The following is a 7,743-nucleotide window of genomic DNA, read 5'->3' as shown; positions in this document are numbered from 1 at the left end:
CCTCGTTAGCTACTGTTAGTTCTTACAAAAGTTCCGTTAGTTCCGCGATTTTGTACAAATTAGAGCATAAAGAAAAATGTGGTACAATTTTGCCCAATTCAGCACTATTTAACAAATATAAATACACATTTTCAAAAATGTCAGTAAGACTTTTCCTACATCTCACGTTACTCATACTGTGTGTTGGACGCTTTAAAAAAATGTTGTTGAACATTTATTCTGTGACGTTGCATCGCATAACGCCACGAACTTTGTGTGCGAAATTCGTAATTCGAACTATATCGGAAAACAAGTGATGCTAGATGGACGCATCCTGATAATTTCTATCTTAATATTTTATTATAACGTACTGTTTACACGCGAACTCGGAGATGATTGATTTGTTCCTCGTTTTATGTATTTTTTTCATATATAGCCATAATACCCTTTAGGTTTATTGGTCACTTTGAAATAGAGGCGCGTTTGGTTTCCTAACAATACATACCGAAGATGATAACTGTTTCCCTTTTTAATTTGCGGCGGCTTCTGTTATACTTCCTACGTATGAGAAAAGCTTCATATACTTCCATGGTTGTTCGGGATCCTCCTATTTGGATGATTTTATTAAAGTAATTTTAAAAAAGAGCACTTTCTTTATTTAGACTCTTGGAAGAGGGGATGAGTGTTCTAGAACTTTACTCTTTTAGAGCCATGTATTACAATTGGTATAAAGAAATGAATTCAGCCCTTTTTGTTTCAATTTGGTACTATTTTTCAGCCCACTCCAGGGCTAGGATTGTGGCAACACTGCATGGCGATATTTCGAAATTTCTTAAGATTATAGACAAGGATATCTAACTTGGTATATAAACTCCTTATTTCTCATTCAAAACAAGTAGACATATGCCACAATATTTCTAGTAGATAATTACACGTTACAGCTTTTCCAAAAATTCCGTTTTTAACCCATTAAACTAATGGGTATTTTAGGCGAAAATTGTATATTTTGCTCGGACAAGTGTAGAGTAAAGTGGAATACAGTGAGACACATTTTTCCCGTAAGTAATAACTCTTGTATTATATATTAAAATGAAGAAAAAAAAAAAAAAAACAGAACAGAAGGTTGGAATTTAGGCTATCATACAAATGGGTTATTTTGGTTTAATGTTAATCATCTCTGGTCTACTTACTCATAAACAAAATGTGACAATTTGTCTCACTATTGGGGTAGAATGAGACATACACATACTTAAATGTTCCGTTCTCTATTACGAAGTTCAACACATATCCAAAAGATGAATATCGACAGAAAATGATAAGTATGACATTTGATGTTTAATTTTACAATGTGTTAGCGGTTAAGGTAACTTCAGTTTGATGTCATTTGCGTTTAGAGTTGCAATATCCTGAACAACTGGAAAAATAAATTTTCCGTACATTTTCCCACTTTTTCGCAGAAACCTAACTATATAGTTATTGTTATCACTATCCAGTTTCAGAACCTTCCCAATATAATAAATGTCTTATTTACAGTTAGTGTTGTAAATAGAAAAAAAAACCGTTCGTATTTTTTCAGAAATGTACGTTTTTTTAAAAAAAAAAACATTGCCTCTCGTTTTTTTTCTAAATTTCGTTTTTTTTTTCAAATAGTCATTTGTAATGCATCTTATGTCTATTTAAGTATTAAATATTTTTATGTAGGTATAATCACCATAAACTGCAACATAAATTAAACGCTAGATACTGATACGCTACAAATATTTTACAATTTACATGAATACCATACCTATTAACAATTCGGATTTCAGCAGTTTTCATAAATATCAACTAAGAAATAAAAGTAGAAATGAAATTTTGTTTTTTCCTGAAAGCAGGCCTTAAATAAGTACGAAAATAATGTCACGAACAGTATAAAATTCAAATAACTTGTTTAAAGGTAAAAACTAATACTAATTTGCCTAATAGTATTTTTCTAAATGTCATATATAAATAATTTGTCGACTAGATATATGTGATATGCAGAGCCGGCTCTACCATATATGCAATATGTGCATTTGCATGGAGCGGCAAGTTTGGATGGTCCGGCAAAATCTGTCATAAATATATTATTTAAATTAAATATTTCTGGTTGGAAACATACTTCATGATGATGGTAGTTACACTTACTAAGCTGACATTCTATTTGAATACTACATTCATAAATTATGTTTAGGTTGCATTAGTTTAAGGCCACATGGACAATGCTAAAGCAAATGGTCAGCTTGATTGTTGCCAAATGCAAGAATTCAATTCTCGAACAGTAGTGAATATTTGTTCAATTTAGTAAGTTATCACAGTTTTGATATGACAACTAGTCTTGTTTTTGTCAGAAGCAAGTTCCTTATTATTGAAGATAGAAACAAGTTTTTTTTTTTTTAATGTTAACAGATATAGAAGAGAAATCAAGAAATAAAGATAAAAGAGCTAGTTGCACTGGAATTGCAAACTGATACATTGAGATTGAAGCTCGATAGTGAATTCTATAAAAAGTATTACCATCTTTCCTCTGCAGGTGTGTTTGCTTTATCTTTCACTAACATAATAGATTAATATATATATATATATATATATATATATATATATATATATATATATATATAAACAGACACAACGGGATTGCATTTTTATAAGTATTTAAGCCTTTCTGAGTGCGACTGCACTTACCCTCACCTTTGTTGTTCATGCTGGAGTAGCATACTTAAAATCATTACTTTAAAGATTTGTTCTTTCTGGAGAAAGTGGGAGGCGGCAAGTTATACCATTGCATGGGGCGACAATTTGACTAGGACCGGCTCTGACGATATGTATATAAAAGACATGAATATAGGATGACACAATTTGAAGTAATGCAGGGTGTTTCAAAATTAATATTAGGGTTTTGAAACCTTGTAGTATCTATTATAATTAACTTACAATTATAAATATTATATCAAATGAAAGAGCAACTCAAACAATTTTGTACGCACGCATGTAACTCATGTCCAAAATTATTGTCGCATGTTTATAAATATGTTGTTGTAGGAATATGATTTGATAACGAATTCGCCCGGTATTTCTTATAATGTTACTATGTGTATAATCGGCAAACACGTGTATGTGGCAAATTTCATGTCAAAAGAGCAGTAAATAAGAACAATAAAACGAAAATAAAACTTTCTTGTTCATTTAGCAACATTTTGTTTTACTCATTCTAATTTTCGTGTTTATAATCCTTTTCCTATGAAATTTACCACAAATACACATTTCCCGATTATACATATAGTATCAGTATTAAAAATACCCTGCAAAATCATTATCAAATTATAATCTTACAAGAAGACAGTTATAGTTATGCGACAATCATTTTGGACATGAGTGTACATGCATTGTTTCTTCTGTCTGCCGTTCGAAAGAGCAAGCAGCAAAGATGTAGACTAGAGAGCAGAAAGTTTTTTGTATTTTAATAAAAACTAAATCTGTACAGTGCAACGGTCTCTGTGAAGAATATTAAGGAGACGCTTGCAACTACGTCCTTATCGTTTGCAGTTGCTACAGGCCTAAAGCCTACAGACTACGGTTTACGTGCCAATTTCGCAAGTGAAATATTGCTGCATAACAATGAAGATTTTCTGGATCGTGTCATCTTCAGTGATAAATCGAAATTTCACCTAAGAGCTAATGTGAACACTCATAATGTTTGTATCTGGCCGTCAGCAAATCTCAGGAGATGGTACACTTGAAACGAAACTCCCCTAAATTGAATGTGTTTTGTACCATATGGCGGAAAGTTTATGGGCCTTTCTCGCCTATCGACTAGATGTGTGCCGTGTGACGAATGAATCTCATATTGAACACATGTAGCAAAGACTGTTTGAGGTGCATTTGAGGTTTGGTCTTTGAGTTGGTGTTTGAGGTCTTTTACTTGATGCATTGCTTATAATTGTACGTAAAATGTAATAAGTACTACGAAGACTTAAAACCCCAAAATTCATTTTGAAACACCCTGCATTTCTCACCAACAATGTTGGAACTAAAATGTAAAAAGGAGAGAAAATTTTCCTTATAAAATTATTGTTTACAACAACGATATTATTATTAGTCGAGACTATAACTACAACAACACGAGTTAGTAGTCAAAAAAATGTAATCAAATGTATACTTGGTGGCCCAGGTGGCCAAAGTGGCACACACGGGTGCATTTGTTTAATCCGCTCCTGTGTGGACACTAATTAAGATATCGGGATATTATTTTTGCAAAATATGGTTGGACTATAGTTTATCATAGTAATTTTTTTCTTCTGGTGTCGAATTTCCTTCTCAAATTTCACCCCAGTCAAAAATTCGAGAATTTTCTAATTTCGAATTTCCTTTACTTCTTTTTTCCTTGTAGCTTCCTTCGTTGTAGAAGGACCTCCTTAAGACTTGCCAGGTAGATACCTCTGACGGATACCTATTTGTTGACATCAATTGGACTGGCCTGCCAATTAGGGAAATTAAAAGTTTCCTAAGTTTGGGCAAAAAATTAGACATTTTTGTTTATAAATCCGTACCTATATGTCCGAGTGCAAGTCAACTTACGCCAATCGAACATTTGTCCTTACTTAACAATGCAAGTAGAGATCGTTACAATGGGGTAATTAGGGAACGAACGAAAAATTCATATTTAGGTTTTAACACGATTTTTCTAGTTTTTCCTTACTTTTCTGTTTACCGTAATATATTTTTGGTAATTAGAAGTTTTGTTCCTTAAATATCGTCATAATATTCGTAAGATATATTAGTGATGTAACAGTGTTTAATTTAAGATAGTTTGCGTCTGTCTGGTAGCAGTGTTACCAGCTACAGAAAATTTTAATTCCAGATTTTAGGGGGAAATTTTGGAAAATTATCTGTTTTGTCTCTATTATTTCCCTCTTGTTGGCGATATAAGACCAAACGTACCAGTATCTGGAAGTCTCGTCTTTGCTCTACACAACGCACTATAGAAAGTTTCAATAGGATAATTAGAGGAAGTACAGTTGAGGTTTACAGTACACCTTGTTCTCTAATTGGGAAGATAACTGTGATTTTTTAAAAGTTAGAATGAGATATTTTTTATTGACATGCTTACTTTATTAGATATCGTCACATTACTTGTAGGATATATTAGAGGGATACCAAAGCTTATTTTAAGATAGTTTGTGTGTGTCTGATATTAGTGTTGCGAGCTACAGAAAATTTTAATTCCAGAATTTAGGGGCAAATTTTGAAAAAAAAAATCCCTTTTTGCTTCTATTATTTCCGTCTTGTTGGCTACACTCGAACAAACTACCAGTGTCTAAAAGCCTCGTTCTTAGCCTACACAGCGCACCATAAAAAGTTTCACTAGAATAATTAGGGAAAGTACAGCTGAGGTTTATAATAAACCATGTTCTGTAAATGGTGAATTTCTGAGGTTGAATTAGATTTTTTTAAATTTTCTTGCTTACTTTGTTAGATATCGCCATGATACTTGTAGGATATATTCTTGGAGTACCAAGGTTTCTTTTCAGATAGTTTTCGTCTGTCTGATGGCAGTTTTTCCAGCCAAAACAATTAATTCCCGCTTTTAGGTTAAAAATTTGGAAAATTTCCCTTTTCCCTCTATTATTATCCTCTTACTGGCCACATTGAAACAAACATACAAGTACCTGAAAACTTCTTCTTTGCCCTACAGAACGCACCATAAAAAGTTTCAATAGGATAATTAGAGAAGCTGTAGCCCCGGCATATTTGATTTTTGCTTCTGAGGCGTAAAAAGTGTCAAAATTTCATGTGTATGACAGAATTTTTTCTTTCCCTCTTTGGATGGAAGCAAGCGACTTCAGGATTTCACTGTACCTTGTCAACACACCAAATATTTTTTTAGGTGACTTGAACCCATATAGCAGTAGTGGTACTACATACAAAAAATTTTGAAATTCGGTTAGGGAATTTTTTGTAAAGTTTCCCCCTACATTTCCCTCAATAATTTCCCACCTATTGGCAACACTGCAATGCAACTTACACCAAAAACTAGCCACATCCATTTTCTAAAAAACAAGGACTTAACCATATCAATCGAATGAATGGTTTTTGAGCAATAAGACACTAACTGGAAATGTAGGAAAACGCCAAAAATGACCTGGGGCCGAAAGGAATAATCACACAATTTTGCTAGTATATAGGTACAAAGAAACAAAAGATTTGTAAGTTACGAGGGCTTCGACTCAAGTTCTGTTGATTATTTCAATAATCTGCAACGTAAATCGATAAATAATAGTTGCCAGAAAAAAAAACAGAGATTTGAAAAAAAACATGAAAAAGAACGATGTTTTTTATTGAAAAAAAAAACTTCACAGAAAAAAAACCGTTTTTTTACAACACTATTTACAGTGACATTCTACCAGAACATAATCATCCTCATTTATGTTGCAGATAGTCTTTAAAGTCATCTGGACCAATTTCGAGTAATAATTCAATTTCTTCATCTGATGAGGACAATTCGAAATATTCTTCCTCTACATCTTGATCGACTTCATAGTAAAAAAAAAAAAACAAAAAAAAAAAAAAAAAAAAACACGTCTCTTTTAATTTTGTACTCATTTCCTATTTGTTATTTTCTTGATGTTTCTTTTCTCAGCAATAATTTCTTCCCTGGATACATCTCGGTTTTGTTTGAAAGAAGTCTCGCTCTACCTCAATAGCAATATGAATGTATTTCCTCGGAACCACAAAAAAGTTTAACTCTTAACAATATTGTGATAAATATCGACAAATAATAAAGAATCTCATGCGCTGAAATTAATCTACAATTATTTGATTTACTTTGATTTCTTCAAACATAAAGGAAATACAGAAAAGTTATTTTGCTTAATAGAAAATTACTGAACTCTCTCACTGCCTGTATCATTCGCGTCAGCCACTTGCCTACTAAGGTGACAGAGGAAGGTCAACTGCCGCATATCTGTACAACCATTATTTCCAGCTTCATGCAATAAATAATCAAGAAAAGCTCTTGTCTCACTGTACCCCACTTCCCCCTAACTTGGTCCATAATTGTAGAAGGATCTACCGAGCAAGTAGGCCTACTAAGAAAAGAAAAAGTACATCCTGATATATAGGTAAAATAGGGGCAATTTCCGTACAGAAAACATGTTGCATTGAAAGGCTATGTGTAACTCGAGATATTGTAGCAGGGTAGTGGTTTATATCTTTTTGACTTGTCAAGAACCATGCTTTGATGTTCCGTAACATTTTCACTAATTCTGGGGGGTTTGGGGGTTAGAGTTTTCCAGAAAATGAAGAAAATCCCTTATTTTTATGAAAAAAAGGATTTTTAAATACTGGCAACATTGCAATTATTTATTTTACAACTTGGTAACACGGAAAATAGTTTAATGTAAAATCGTACATCTACCTTTAGCGCCTAAGATGTACATCTGCCCAGCATTCCTCATTGTTGTAGACCTAACTTCGTCACATGTCTATTTTAAGTTACTCGACAATGACTATGACCATTCATTGTACTATGATTCAGAGGGGGATAGAGGGTGGCTGGTTTAAAGGGTGATAAACGTGTTGTTGTTCGCCTTTGAAGTCAAAACAAGGAAGCAGCTCTTGTACTGCTCCTCTTCCATTTCTGTTCTTTCCTAGTTCGTTTTCTTTCTCCAGTAAGACCAGACACATAAATTACGTATAAATGTTTCTAAACCCTTACGTTGAAAGATAAGGTTTTATAGGAAAAAC

Source organism: Thermobia domestica, chromosome 7 (assembly GCF_964235325.1).
Source record: "Thermobia domestica chromosome 7, izTheDome1.hap1.1, whole genome shotgun sequence".
NCBI classification, from domain to species: domain Eukaryota; kingdom Metazoa; phylum Arthropoda; class Insecta; order Zygentoma; family Lepismatidae; genus Thermobia; species Thermobia domestica.
This window is presented reverse-complemented; position numbering follows the sequence as displayed.